This window comes from Pogona vitticeps, chromosome 6 (assembly GCF_051106095.1).
Source record: "Pogona vitticeps strain Pit_001003342236 chromosome 6, PviZW2.1, whole genome shotgun sequence".
Lineage (NCBI taxonomy): Eukaryota > Metazoa > Chordata > Lepidosauria > Squamata > Agamidae > Pogona > Pogona vitticeps.
In genome coordinates, this window is record NC_135788.1 from 82668911 (window position 1) to 82685075 (window position 16165).

Consider the following 16165-nt stretch of genomic DNA (forward strand, 5'->3'; position numbering starts at 1 on the left):
GAGAATCCCAGTGGAGACTCTCTACTTCCCAGCTGGAAGCAAGTGAATGTTAAAGTCTTTTATTATGTAAACCAGGGGTCTTCAAACTTTTCAGCATGAGGGCCACATCATATATTTTCCACATTTTATTTTATTTAAAAATTTTATTAATTTTTCAATCTATCTACATTCTATTTGTGCTTGTTAAACTTCATGTTACATGGGTTGCTTATAATTTTTTTGTTTGCATCTTGGTGTCTTGTCTCTTCAAAATCTATACATTTTTAAACATTTAAACCATTTCTTGTGTGTATTTTAGTATACAGTATTGGTTACTATCATAATATTCCTGTCAGAGTACACAATGTTCTCAAATCCTTTAGAAACATAGCTAATAAAAGTAATTCCGGTTCCAAATCTATATACTTGGTGACGCTATGGGCTAAACCGCAGAAGCCTCTGTGCTGCAGGGTCAGAAGACCAGCAGTTGTAAGATCGAATCCATGCAACGGAGTGAGCTCTCATCGCTTTGTCCCAGCTCCTCGCCAACCTAGCAGTTCGAAAGCATGTAAATGCGAGTAGATAAATAGGTACCATCTCGGTGGAAAGGTAAAACAGTGTTCCCTAGTCACGCTGGCCACGTGACAACGGAAACTGTCTTTGGACAGGCACTGGCTCTCTGGCTCGAAAAGCGGGATGAGCGTCGCCCCCTAGAGTCGGACACGACTGGACTAAAAATGTCAAGGTGAATCTTTACCTTTACCTGATAAACTTCATATTTTATATCAATAATAACTGAGTAGGTTCCTAACACATAATATATGTTATCTAAAGCATTGTATATAGATTTTCTTTATATAATTGTTTAGCCAGGAGGTCTCCAAACTTTTCTCCCTTTACTGAAGACTCAGGTGTCTTGCCTTAATGCAAGAGAAAATGTTTTAAAGACCACCACCTAAAGTAAGTTGCAAGGAAAGAGTCAAGAGCAGCTAAGCACCTAGGACTCACCAACCTTTCACGTCCATCAGATTCAGACAGTAACCACGTGGGTTTGGTCTGGCAAACAGCACAAGCCTGAGTTTTCTTTTAGAAATAACGAAACCAAAATACTGTATTCATGATTTGTTTTTCTTTATTTATAAACAAGCAATATGTAGGCAACCTAATATAGTAACAACATAAACCACACAGGGGCTTGAAGTGGAATTAACTCTCAACCTCCCTCTCTGCCTCAACTGACCTAACTCCCCACCCAACCCAGCATTCTCGTCTCTACAGCAACCAGGTAAACATCAGGCTCTCCATTCCATCCCCAGCAACTGCTGCCTATCCAGGCAAGTGGGCCAACAACTTGCTTCCCATAGATCCTGCACCAGAAAATATCCCAGACAGAAAGGGAAAGGGGAGCACTAATGCATGCCTTCTCCAGTGCCACTGGGACACAGCAGAAATCTGAACCCATGCCCAGGGCTTACTTGCCAGCATGTGCCCTGACAGAACCATGGTAAGTTGCTAGTGTTTTCCACTAGTTACAGCAACTCATATTTGTTGTACACCAATTAAAGCAAGCACAACAGCTATACTATACGTTCTTCTCAATTGGAAACGTGTGTTTCAGTTCCCTTCCTGTGCTATAAATTTCTGTGAACCAATGAGGCCCAAATGGACCACCTGGGAATTACAGGGCCAGGCCCTATCCCACGCCCAAGCACCTAGTTTCCATAAAACAAGTTAAAAGGCAAATCCCAGAATCTTCAGTTGCAGGACCACAGAAGTGTGAACTTTGCCTGTGACTTCTGAGCTACATTCAGAAGATGGATGTGTTAATTTTTGCATCTTCAGAACTCTCTGGTAGAGCCCTCTCAATTTAAAAACAAACAGAAGACAAATCAAAACTCTCCCTTAACCTCCCATGGGGGTTTGTGTCATTTTTCCTGTGGGGATGAATATTTTACTGAGGAAGGGAGCTCAAGGGCTGCAAAAACAGCCTTTTGGGGCCACCTGTAGAATGAAGACTTAAAGGTTACCATTGTGGTCATAGGCAATATGGATGTAGATAGATCAGATGGATGAATACTGAGCACTCGGGTTCCTTGGCTGCATTTTCAGAAACTCGACTTTTTTTTGCTTCTGAGTAGTTGGTGCCAATTCCCCAGGTCGCCCAGAACATTCTTGCAGGGTGTGTTGACTTGAACATATCGGGGTACATCACAAAGCATCTTGTTAGGATGTTCTAGATCAGCAATGGCGAATCTATGCAAATGCAAATGAGCTATACCCCCAGATGGTGAATCTATGGAACGCGTGCCACAGGTGGCATGCGGAATCCTTTCTGCCGGCACACAAGCCACAAGTCGCCAGATTGCTACTCCCCCTGCCCCACCCCCGCACAGCCAAACCTCAGGAGGTGGCCACAGCCGGTGGTGGCGTTTCGGCAAGCAGATTTGAAACAACTGGTGCTGGCAGCGGAGGGGGCTTGAGGCCCCACCGCCATTTCCGGGTCCTCTGGATCCATCACCATGATTCCCCCTTCCACCACCACTTCTGGTTCCAGTTCCGCACTTCAGGGTCCGGGTCTGCCCCACTCCCTGTTTCCTTCCCTCCCCCCCCCCCCAGTTTTGGCATGCAAGCCCAAAAGATTTCGCCACCACTGTTCTAGATGATGGTTTTAGCCATGGCCTTTTGGCTTGCGGAGATCGATGTCTGAGATTGAGCATCAGAATGGTGAGCACCTGGAGACAAGGGTGCTGGCCCTTGTAATGGGATTGCTCAATTCAAAGAGACCTGGTTTGTTACGGACATTAGTTTATGCCAGTCTGAAGACTGAGATATGGAGAAGCAGAGGAGGTGTGTTGGTTGATACTGACCGAACCCAAACACACTAGGCCCTCCTGCTATTTTTTTGGCACACTTCAGAGACTAGATTCTGAGTCTCATGAATTGCTCCAGAATGTTAAAATGCAGCAGTTGAAGGTCTGTCTGTCCAAAATGGCCACATGTGGAGACTGATTGCTGGAAATAAACAACATGGAAGCTGGAGAACTTCAGTCAACAAGCAGAGGGAAGCGGTTGTCCAAGATCTCTGTGAGGTAAACTGCTCGCCTGCCATAGTTGTCCTTGTGCCATTTCTGGGATGGGTTGTTTTCGAAGATCACTAGTTTTCACCTTGGTCTAAGACAGAAGAAAAGCCAAATAAAAAGGAAAATGTAATAAACTTGCAACCTTCTTCAGGAACTATTCCTTCTAGGCCTGAGAGCTGACATGTAGCATCCTTAGCACACTGCAGGTGAGAGCCAGATGCCACTCCACTCAGGCCTCTTAGGCTCCCAGTACCCAAAAAGCAGTTCCTGCATGCTCCTAAGCTTACATCTACCGCCGCGAAGACTTGAAGTGGACTTTTCACTTAAGGTGATACAATCCCCAACAGACAGCAAAGAATTCACACCACCCAGTCCAATGCCCCCGACTTTTCTGCTGAATTGGGTTTGAAAGCTAATTTGGGAGGGCAATGGTGATTTAAAAAAACAGGAAAATCTACACCTAAAAAGAGACAACTGGCAACAAGGACTCCTCTCAAGGCAAGTTGCCTGCTCCCTATTCCAGGTGCAGAAACTAGGCGAACTGACAGCTGACATTTGCTTTGTTGCTTCTCAAGGTATAGCACCTGCTGCCACACCTGAGGCAGCAGCCTAGTGGGGCAAAATGGGCAGAAGATGCTGTGCGCCATGCCCAGCAATGGGAGCTGGACACCAGGCTGATGAGCCCTCCTCGAGCATCTGCTCAGAACACCCCACTCTGCCAAATGACAGGGCTGGCCCTCAATGAGATGCTCTCTAAAGAATTCATTGGCAGAAGTTCTATTCTCTCTGATCAACTGAGGTGCCTGCCTTTCACTCTGTCCAAAAAGAGATAGGACAATGTGACAGAAGATTTGGTTCCAGCTAGACCTGAAACTTTTTTGGAGGCGAGTTCAGATCTCTGGTATACAAAATTCCACTTCTAGTATTAATTGTGCTTACAATGGCCCCAGAGAACACATGTGAAGACTGCCAGCACCTGGAAATGAGAAACACACCTCTAGCCTGCTTGAAAACCCACGTTGCACTGAGATCCTTATTTGTTTCTCCACCTCAGCTTTCCCATGCATTCTGTATGATGTAGCTAGAAGCTAATCTTGTTCCTGTGCAAACTGAAGACTGTTCTGCAGTTTCCCCGAGTACAAGACTTAATTCTACACAGCCCACGGCTCCGCATGCATTATTGTCTTTATTGAACAGAATGTAAAGTTCAAAATGCAGCAGGAAGGAAATCTGGTGATGTTTGATCAAATACTTTTAAAGGGATGCATTTAAATTATAGATGTAATTTTTACGCACACCCACCCACGCAGACGCCAGCTATTTTTTAGCAAATAAGAAATTGCTGAAGTGTATTACTAACAACTAACATTTTTATTTTATAGGGAGAGTTATTACCTTAGCCCCTTTTTAAAATATGAAGCAAGTCCATTTAGCCATTGTAGGAAAAAATTAGAGTCCTTATATTGATAACCTAAAATGGCACCTTCAAACAGGAAAAGCAGCCATTTCATAACTTTTGAGCATGCTCAGTAGAGCCTTGCCATAAAGAATAATGGTTCACAAGCATTTGCTTGCCCTTACCTTCTACATTGTTCCTCACCAACTGAATGAGGAGGAAAGCAATAGAGACCCGGGCTTGGCTGACTTTGCTCTTAAAGGGCCAGACAATGTTTAAAAGTCACTTTAAACAGGCAAAAATTAAACTGGAGCCACTCTTGCTTTATCCAGCAAGGCTAGCTTTTCCTCCTGTTTCCTCAGGCATTACACTTTTAAAAATCCCATCGTTTCTTTTGAAAGCATCCCCCCTTTCCTTCTTACCCTGTCCCCTCATAGTCACATAGACTGTGCTTATCAGGGGCATTTTAACATGTTAGAATTAACGGTTCCATATTTCTAGGTGGGTTCCCTTAGCTATGAGATAATGATTCGACCTACGAACTTAATCTGCTCCAGAAAGGCTTTCATAGGTTGAAAGATTCGTAGGTTGAAGCACCATTTCCCATAGGAATGCACTGAAAATCAATCCGTTCCGGCAGAAGAAACGGAAGGCACTGAGGCTTTAAGAAGGGGGAACTTCCAAAAACATACAGTAAAACGACCTCCCTTGTTGAGGCTTTAAGAAGGGGGAAAACACTTCCAAGAACAAACAGTAAACTCAGCTCCCTTGCGGAGGCATTAAGGGTGGAAAAAAGCCACCAACAAAACAGCACAGAAACATATCCGCCCCAGCCAAAACCCACTCAGAAGATTTTCAAAAGGAGAAAACAGCAGCTTACCTCCCTGCAGACACACACAGAGGCTCACTCAGAAAGCAGGAGCTCTCCCAACTGCGACACACCCTATAATTCCCGACAGAGCTACAGCACAAAGAAGCAGCCTTGGCGCCACCTATACTTAGAAAGTTGAATTGCCTGCCTTTTTTCCCCTGCCTATTTCTGTTCTTATGTCGAAGCTTCGTGCGCAAGTCGAAGCAATATTTTTCTATTCTAGCGGTTCGTAAGTCGAAACGTTCGCAAGTAAGGACGTTCATAAGTTGAGGTTTAACCTTAACACATGGGGAAGGGAAAGCTTGAGGAAAGCCTTCTAGCCCAAATTATTAAATTAAATAAGCTCTGCCAATGGAGATCCATGTATGACCTCCAAAGAAAGAAATCAAAACACAATAGCTTGAAACTGTATTTGCCTTTCTCAAATTAATCTCTAATTTGCATGTCATTTAAAAAAATCCTTTGCCTCATCATTGAAGTGACAGAGACATGGAGCAAAGTGGTAACAAGCGGCCACTCTATCAACTGCCTAGGGTCAGGCCTTGAGTGTAGAAATGGGGATGAACCACAAATTTCCCCCCTGGTTCACTGGGTCTTTACTTTTAGACAGCTCATGGGACTACCTAAAAAAATAATTAAAAAAGCTCCTCCAGAGGCAGCAGAAGCAGAAGCTAGACTGTTTGAACTGTGGTTTCTGTTCTGGCAGCCTAGCTTTTGCAAAGAGCAGTTGGAAGGGTTTCCCTTTGGGCAAGCTTGACCAAAGCAATCCCCCCACCCCTCCACTGTCTTTGCAGAATATATGGAAAAGCTGAGGTGGAGAAACAAATAAGGGCCTCAGTGCAACATGGATTTTGATGCAGACTGGTGGTGTGCTTCTCATTTCAAGGTGCTGGCAGTCTTCACACGTGTTCTCTGGGGTCATTGTCATTGTCCTCCACTGCCACCACCACTTCTGCCACTGTCCACTGCCATCTAGCTTGCCTTGTGAGTCAATGGTCTGCCAATCAGCTGCTTGGCAAGCCATAGGCACACAGGGTGAGCTAGGCTGCTGTGGGGGAATCCACCACTGCTGTTTGTAAAGACGGTGGCCTGATTTCCCTTATGGCAGGGCCATGGACACACAGGCTGCTGTAAGGGAAGCCACCACCGCTGCCTTTGTGAACAGTGGCCTGTGTGCCTATGGCCCACTGATCAGACAGTGGCAGCAGCATCCCTTCTGGCAGCCGGTGTACCTATGGCCTGCTGATAAGCGGGTCAGTGGGCCATAGGCACACAGGCTGCTGGAAGGGAAACTGGGCCACTGTTTTCAAAGGCAGAGGTGGTGGCTTCCTTTATGGCAGTCTAGTTTGCCCTGTGTGCCTGTGGCCCCCTGATCAGCTGATTGGCAAGCCATTGGCATACAGGGCGAGCTACATGGCAGTGGCAGCATTGGTGAAAGTGGTGGTAGTTGTGGACAAAGGCAGTGGATGTGGATAAGGCAGGGAAGCAATGGGGCAATGAGTAGGGGTGGTATGAGCAAACTGGGGACAGGGGTCAGCTTTTTTTTAGACAGTGGAAGCAGTGACAGAAGTGTCACTGGAAGCTGTGGGAGGTGGCAGAAGGTAGGGAGATCATAGGGGCAATGGGAAGGGGGCAGAGGGCAGTGGGCAAGCTGCAGGGAATGGGAGCGCAAATATTTTTGGCTGTCTAAAGTCTCAATGATTAATCACGGGGAAATTCATGGTTAGTGGTTCATAACCCTTGAAAAACTAAGATGAACTGCCATTTTGGCCGTTCATCCCCATCTCTAGTTGACTGACAAAGGATCAAGAAAACAAGAAGATTGAAACTCTGAAGAATGAGGTAAGTAGAAGTTACTAGGAAAGACCAAGTTCACTAGGAACAGTTGAAAAGAAGTGAGGAGAGTGACTGTTGGGCATGGTTTGTTCTACTCGGAGGGATGGGGCTGCTCCTTTCTTGCATTCTATGGAAGCTTCAAGATTCCAAGGTTCCATGCATGTGAAGAAATGCCCCATACACAGACCATGAAGAAGAACTGAAAGCTTCATCCCTAAATGCAGTTTACCTGAGGCCTCTCCATCTCCCAACTTTTTTGAACAATAACTGTTCCTTTTCTTTCATGCCCATAGCTTAAACTGTGAGAGCAGCTCATCTATTGCAGTTGTATACACTTCATGCTCTCATGTTTCTGCCAAGTATAAAATTTCCTCCATGTCCATCTCCTGATGATGTGGGCAAGTGGAGGGTAGAAAGCAGCAGGGACAAAAATGAAACACAAAAGGCAGAAGATGCAGTTACTGAATTCCAAGTAAGACTGCACTAGAGAGTAAGGAGGCCTTTATGGATTGCTCCCTTGTCGTGGCGAAGGGGCTTGAGTAATTCAGAGACGCTATGGGCTATGCCGTGCAGGGACACCCAAGACAGACAGGTCATAAACGCAATCCACCTGGAGTAGGAATTGGCAAGCCACTCCAGTATCTTTGTCAAGAATACCCCATGAACAGAAACAAAAGGCTAAAAGATATGACGCTGGAAGATGGGACCCTCAGGTTGGAAGGCGTCCAACATGCTACTGAGGAAGAGTGGAAGACAAGTAGCTCCAGAGCTAATGAAGTGGTTGGACCAAAGCTGAAAGGACGCTCAGCTGCGGACGCGCCTGGAAGTGAAAGGGAAGTCCGATGCTGCAAAGAAAAATACTGCGTAGGAACCAATTTATGGACCTTGGTAAGTTGGATATGGACAAACCAGGAGATGAATAAACATTGACATCCTGGGCGTCAGTGAACTAAAATGGACGGGAATGGGTGAATTCAATTCAGATGACTATCATATCTACTATTGTGGGCAAGAAGCCATAGAAGGAATGGAGTAGCCCTCATAGTGAACAAAAAAGTGGGAAAAGCTGTAATGGAATATAATCTCAAAAATGATAGAATGATTTCAATATGAATCCAAGGCAGACCTTTCAACATCACAATAATCCAAGTTTATGCACCAACCACCAATGCTGAGGAGACTGAAATTGAACAATTCTATGAAGATTTACAACTCCTTCTAGAACTGACACCAAAGAAAGATGTTCTTCTCATTCTGGGGGACTGGAATGCTAAAGTAGGGAGTCAGGAGATAAAAGGAACAACAGGGAAGTTTGGCCTTGGAGTTCAAAACGAAGCAGGGCAAAGGCTAATAGAGTCTTGTCAAGAGAACAAGATGGTCATCACAAACACTCTTTTCCAACAACACAAGAGGCGACTCTACACATGGACATCACCAGATGGGCAATACCGTAATCAGATTGATTATGTTCTCTGCAGCCAAAGATGGAGAAGCTCTATACTCTTTCCAGTTCCCCAACTTGTGTCAAGGGTGGTGGTGTCTGCAGTCCCTGGACTGTCTACAGTTGCCCACCTTAGTTCCTGCTGTTTGGTGTCAGCAGCTCCCAGTCCATCTTTGGCCCCTTCTTCTTACACCTCAGTGTCTTAATTGATTCTACCAGCGCTGTTGTCCAAAACAGTCCAGTCAGTGGTGTCCATACATTGTATCACAAGATGGTCTAACACCCTCGTCTTCTTGGCTCTTCCAATAATTTCCTATTCCACTGTCCCTTTTGTAACCAAATGATAGATGTTCACCTGTAGTGAAAGGAAGACATTGGGCAGATGCACTTATACATGGGTCAGGTCATAGATCCTGTCACTGGTTCACTGTTCCAGACCGTTTTTTTAAAGGGTTTTTTTCTTCTTCTTTCCCGCCCCATTATCCCCATCATTTTAAATGGAGATGGCAGAAGCTGAACTTCAGACTCCTGCTTCTTATATTTGTACTCTGGCCCCAAGTGCTAAAAGCCATAGGGACTTCAGGGAGGGTCACACTGGGAATGTGAAAAATACCACCCATTTCTTATTCTATAGCAAGACAGCTTGCCCAGAATTCTCCAATTTCTGCAAAAGCTTTCACCTCCACAGTTGAAACAAGACAACAAAGACTTAGCCTGTTTAGTAGCTCCCGTCGCTTGTCTCAGCTCCTGCCAACCTAGCAGTTTGAAAACATGTAAAAATGCAAGTAGATAAATAGGTACCACCACGGTGGGAAAGTAACGGCGTTTCGTGTTACACTGGCCACGTGACCACGGACAAATGTGTCTACGGACAATCGCTGGCTCTACAGCTTGGAAACGGGGATGAGCACCGCCCCCTAGAGTTGGACACGACTGGACTAAATGTCAAGGGGAACGTTTACCTTTACCTAGGGGAGATGTTCAGTTTGCTGATATCCTGAAGTGGCTCATTTAGTCACTTCACAATACCAAAAATAGGATTGCTTGAGGTCAGTTTGCCAAGATTGCACCAAATGGCACATTTTCCTCCTGACCTCAGTTTGCCCTGTTTAGACCACACTGACCCATAAAAAGGGCCAGTTGGTGGCAGCCTTAGTTTGCTTCTTTGTGCTTAATGATAGTTAAGGCTGCCATCTACTGGTCACAAAACTCTTAGGTACTGTAGTTATGTTGGTCTATATTAGAGAACACTCTAATATCCAAATAAAGTAATTATTTATTTTAATAATATAGAGTTTAGCAAAGTGCAGAATTCAGAATTACATGTTGGTATTGTGGTCATGAAAATTACTACTGGGTCAGTGTTTTTCTTATTTATCATGCCTACTTCCATGGTCCTCACCTTCTACTCCTATTCATAGGGTTACAGTAAGTTGAAGGCAATTTGAAGGCATGTAACAACAACACGAGAAACCACCTCTAAGAGAACGTTAAGAAAGGCGAGATGAGAAAAACCACTCTCTGGGCATATAATCTTCAGTAAAAAGCATAGCAGAGATAACCCCTAAATCCAAACATGTTCACACCTACCTAAAACAGCAGCAACTCCCTGGTGAAAAATTCTAGGTCAGAGGGCAGGTAGAAAAATCCATTGTCCTGGTGCTTGGAATGTTACCGTTAAAAACACAGCATCTCCAATGTTAGGCATTGGAAAATGAAAAATAAAACCACATAACCTCCTGTTGCAATAGCAACATAAATTTGTTTCTGAATTGTTACTTCTGTAATAAACATGGGGATTTACAAGGTTCTTGTACTTCTGATTCCTAAGGTATATTTCTCCTTACCTTCTTCAGAAGTGCTCTTTTTATTGTTCAAAACCACTCTTCCCCAATCCCCAAATGGATCGCAAATGCCACAGTAAGGTTGTTGCCTAGGGATGGCAGTTCTAGCGTAAAAGCTAGAAGGAACATTATTTACACAGAATCTCATCTCTCTGCCTATAGAGGAAAAAGATACCCAGAACTACCAAAATACTATTTTCAAGAGTAACGTTTCTCTATTTAACAGTAGCCAGACTCCAAAATTCTTTCTGAGTTGTGTGTCATGGCTGGTCATGATCAATTTTGCCTACTTGCAGGTGTGCTTTTACATCAGCGGATTTAATGAGCTAAATAACTACTTGTCATATTTCATACAGTATTGCTAATGAGTATCACAATCATACATTCAGCTGAACAACATTAACAACTGGAGTATGGCAAGGAAACCACAAGGCTTGCTGATGATAGGATGTTTTGGAGGTCACTCATTCATAGTATCAGCTGAGTTAGAAACTGCTTGAAGGCAGGTAACATGTTGTTGAAAGGACGGAATTTAGCTGGGGTTAAACTTGTCAAGGTTGACAAGGGTTCTTCTAGAACTGAGTAGCTATAAGAACATCAACAGACAAAAAAAACTACACAACTTTATTAAAGAGACAAAAGACAGTAGAAGAAAACATAGAGGCAGTAAAATAATAAAAGACATGCATATACTAGGACTGCCTGAAGAATGGCGGCAGGCAATCCTAGGAGGAGACCTGTTGCACGTTGCCTCTCTGGAGTCTGGTTTCTGCTGAAGCTCACCAATGGCCCAAGTCTCTAGCCCTCATCTCCCTTTCTGGGCAGTGCCCCTGTTCATCAACATATTTCTATATAGCCAACTTCTCAGATATTTATATTCTACTAACTGGCAAAACTGGAGGATGGATACTGTGGACTGCCAAAAAGAAAAACAAATGGGCCATGGTGCCCAGCACTTGAACTGGAGCCCCATCTTTGCTGGAGCCAACAGCTGCAGCCATCAGATAAGGGTGTCTGTGGGTCCACAGGTGCAGGGATGTGATGCGACTCACGGGGGGGGGGGACATTTCACCTGTTGATCGGTACAATTGCATTGTGGGACATTTCCCACCTCATGCCCCAATTTCAAGAAATGCTTCAGGGATCAAGTGTTTGGGAAGACTTCAGCCTGGGCCCCTGGAGACCTGGCAAGTTGGTTTGAGACCAAGGGTGGGACAGAGGGATCTGCTGAGAGTGGACGGGATCCTGGAATACAGTGAGACCACAGAATTGCAATTCTGACTAATACAATAATCTATCCCAGTAATTCCTGATATTCTCTCCCAGGCCTGGTCTGATTGGTGTTCACAGAGATTCACAACATTCTTCAAGGAGAAGAATTCTTCAGAGGGGAAAATAAATAAGAAGAAATTTGTCAGAGAGATGAATACTTTCCTTATAAGCATGTGCAAACATTGCAGTGTCCCCCCTGCCCGCCCATCATAGGGATGGAAATTTGAAAATTCAGAGGGTTTCGGACTGAGTTTTAGATCAAATTGTTCATTAGGGATGGATGGCAGCAGGTGGAGCCAAGCTGCAATGAAGGGGGGAGCCATACAATGAAATCAGAATGGAAATGCACACTGACGCCACCACATGTCAACGTGGGACAAGGCCAAGAACTGGCAAAGCCTGGTGGATTTAGGATGCTTAACCTTGAGTCACCAAGCAACTCATTTTATATTGAATCCCCAGTGAAAGTATAACCAAGTGCCCCATTCAACTGGGCTCACATGGTCAAGCAAGGATATTTACTGAGGCTTCTTGAGTCATGCTCCATCCCTCTCTCCACTACATCACACTGGGTCTACCACATTCACAACCTTTCAGTAACTGGGACAGCTGCACATGAAATGTCTAAAGGAGGTTCCTTACTTCAGCTTTCTATCATCCATGCATGACACGTTCAAGTTGCCACACATGCTTTGAAAGTGCTGGTGGTCCTTGTGAAAATGGGTCTTGGAGGAGTCGATCGTTGAGTATTAGGTGCTTAGAAGACAGCTGTACAAAATTTTAAAAAACTTTAAAATGCAATTAAATTACACAATTGTTTTGTTTCTCTCTCTCTCTCTCTCTCTCTCTCTCTCTCTCTCTCTCTCCTCTCTTCTTTGCAGAATTGACCCATCTGAAGAAGACCTACAAGTGAAACAAAAATGTTTAGCCCTTTAGAGAAGGGTGCATGGACATGATTAGCACCCTATGGCTACTTCTGTACCCTGGAATGTAGAGATACCCTCCCAAATAAAATGCTGCTGCAATATTTACATGAATGGTTTTAGGACAGAGTAGCTGAAAACTACATGAAGGGATTGTCCCATTGATGTGGGGAGTTCTTTTTTCTTGCTGGTTATGAAAAGATCATACTTCCTCACCAAATAATCCCTTCTTTCTTGGCCGCAATAACAAATGGTACCATATATTTAGTCTTGTTCCCTCATCAAATCTGTGGATAACAACATTCAAGAGTGTTAATCAATAGAAGGAGACTTTGAAATCTTCGCTTTGGTTGCCTGTGTAAATCAAAGGCCAAGAGTACACAGTTTTTGTGATACCTAAGGCAGAACATTTACTTCTGTGGTGTAAAATTAATTTTCTGTCCTTGTACAAGACAAGGGATTTCCCTCTCCCTGATGGTAAGACTGCCCTGGGCAACCTCTAAGCTGCAGAGCCACAGTGCAGAGCACCAACATTTGCTTCTGTTCACAACTGGAACCCCTCATGTACGGGGTGGGGTTTCCACTCAGTGTTGCTGGAAAATTGAATGTAATTAAAGAGGAGCAATTTGTTGCTCTTTTATTATATTCAATTTTCCACTAGAGGAAACCTTGCCCCAAGCATGCGAAGTTCAAGGTGTGACTGGAATCAAATGGGCAGCAATAGTGGCTGCGGGTGCTCGGCACCAATGCAGCACTGCATGGCTGTGCAGCCCTGCAGCTTAGAGGAGATGTTGCCCAGACCTGTGAATTCAGAAGAAAAAGAAAGACCTTAATCACAGAGTAAAGGATAGAAGGAAACCACAGAATACAGGTCCCCTCAGGGAGGTATTCCTATTTGTTGAAGAGTATCCAGTGCTCCAGTGATGTCTGACATTCTCCGTTTCACAATCCGACATTTGTGGAAGATGGCTGCATTTTATCCCCCCTTTAGAGAAACCCGTTCAATTACATGAATTAATGGGTGGAAACAGAGCAGGAAAAAATTGTGTTTTTTCACCACAATTCCCAGAATTTCCCACATTGGATGGCCATTGGCCATCCTGCCTCAAGTATTTGGGGGATTGTGGTAAATTTGGAAGCTCTGAGAAAAATATGATCTATGGAACACACCCATATGTTGAAATGGCAACCATTTCCGTTACAAGGTACACAGAGTGGCACTTTGACAACCTTCTGTACAGATCTTTCTATACCCTTTTCCCCATGATAAATTTTAAGGTGATTGTCATGTGCCACCAAACCACTTAGGACTTACACTGACCCCAAAAGAGTATTTAGATATGCTAGATATTTCAGGACTGCCATTGCTACTTCCCATCAGCCCAACCAGAGATTTAAACCCATACCATAGTGATTCTCAAAGGTTAATTCATACTTACTTAAAAACACACACCTTTCCCCCTTCCTATCATAAAAATCCATCCTGACTATGTTAAGGCTCAGTCTGACTGTTCACTGCCTCTTGGCTTGCAAAGAAACAGCATCGGTCCAGATTGTGACCTCATTCTGACATCAAAGAGTTGTGTTTCTCTTTGGCCTCAGCTATCTCCATGCCAACTGTTGCAGCCAATCATCCTCTATTGAAAGGGAACCATTTATCTGACTCTTCAGCAAATCAGATGATTGGTCACATCAAAGTCCTGAAGAAGGTTGTGTTGTCATCCGTGGATATTGCAGCTCAGGGGGATTTAGGAACTGTAGTTCCAAACAGTAACATTTCTAAGCTCTGCTTGGTATGTTGTTGTTTCTATACCACCAAGTTGCCTCGTGGCAATAATATGGACTTGGGACCTCCAGCATGCCCTATCATTAACAACCCTACTGAGCTCTTGCAAATTCATGGCCGTTATTTCTTTAGTCAATCTATTTTGAGACTAGGTAAAGGCTGGAATGGAACTATCTGAAACAGGGGCCTCTTAATAAAAATTGATGTCAGAAACAGTAGCATGTGCTGGACAAACGTCCAAACCATACATTAGAGAACAAACCCAATTAATATTACTCTTTCAATAACCCTTTGTTGGCCCAAACTCCACTGGAATGGAATACAATGGCCACGAATGGCAACTTCTGAGTAGGACAACCCAACCAAATCCACAACAAACATGTGACTAGATGAGACAGATGCAACACGCCAAAAATCATCTGCAGGAACAACATTCCAGTGCCCACTGCAGGTAGAAAATTGAAATTATAAAAAACAGCCCAGAATGATGATTTCTGAATAGGACATCCCCAAATTCACCTGCTACATCCAGCTACGTACAAGGAGCTGAAGCACAATGGAGGGACCATGGTACCCTAGCTCAGTGGTTCTTAACCTTTTTGAAAGAAATGCCCCCTTGAGCCATTGAGGAAGTTATCATCGCCCCCCTCCCCATGGTGATGATATCTTATTTGTATTTATTTATTTATTTATTTATTACTTACTTACTTACTTACTTACTTACTTACTTACTTACTTACTTACTTACTTACTTACTTACTTATTTAAGACACTTAAATCCAATGATCCCTGAAAACAAAATTCAATTCCAAGAAAATGAAATGCCCCAAATAATAACATTTAATGATTTAGTTGCAAGCGAATTTTAAGACGCAAAAAGAAATATAAAAATGGCATAAAAACAAACCACAATTAAGATTGGAGGAAAATATATATTCATGCACACTGTAAAAAGGCTGCAGCCATCTTCACAGGTTTGGCTTGCTCCAGCGCCCCCCTACCGCCCCCCTTCTGCTCCAGCGCTCCCACACCGCCCCTTTTCATTCTACTGCCCCCCTGAAAAATGAAATCGCCCCCTGGGGGGCATTATCACCCACGTTAAGAACCACTGCCCTAGCTTATGTGCTGAAGAGAATTTGAAAAGTAATACCTAAAATAGGGCTTGTGTAAAAGGATTATTTGTTAAGAAGAAGAAGAAGAAGAAGAAGAAGAGCATTCAAATGTTAAGTTCCCATCAGCATGATGATGTTGCCCTTCCCAGATTCAAGACTACAAGAAGTACTATGTCAAAATCTGGAAATCAAAAAGGACAAGAGCTTAACAGCAATGATAACAGTCATCATCTTAGACAGATGTCTTCTATTATGATGGCAGTGAAACTGGGGAAATACAATTGCCTTTAAAACAGTAATTTGAAGAAAAATGTCTATATTAGAGGAGTATTCATTCCTGTAGGAATGAAGATAGTTTTCTAAGCGTTTGCCATTTTTTTTTGTTTAAAGGGCTAGCAGTCAAGATTAAAAAGAAATAAAATTTAGAACACAAAACAGGGAGGATGTAACAGGGAAGAATTGTGTAGCTCACCAAGAGGGTGATGCACAAAATATGTGCCCAAAGCACTTAATGCTATAGGGCTCACATTTTATACAGTACTCATAAATCCACTAGCAGGGAGGGAGAGATTATATTTCCATGCTAATAAAATATGATTGCCCAAAATAAGGGTTTCTCCACTGC

General features: G+C 43.6%; 1 long non-coding RNA gene across 1 annotated transcript; it reads right to left on the bottom strand.

Annotated features, from left to right (window-relative positions):
- Positions 1 to 1093: 1093 nt before the first annotated feature.
- LOC140708392 (uncharacterized) lies at positions 1094 to 15095 on the bottom strand. The gene is made up of 2 exons (XR_012088551.2): positions 5336 to 15095; positions 1094 to 3150 (listed from the first exon to the last, which is right to left on the bottom strand). It is a non-coding gene; the product is annotated as an uncharacterized LOC140708392 (long non-coding RNA).
- Between the last annotated feature and the right edge of the window lie 1070 nt (positions 15096 to 16165).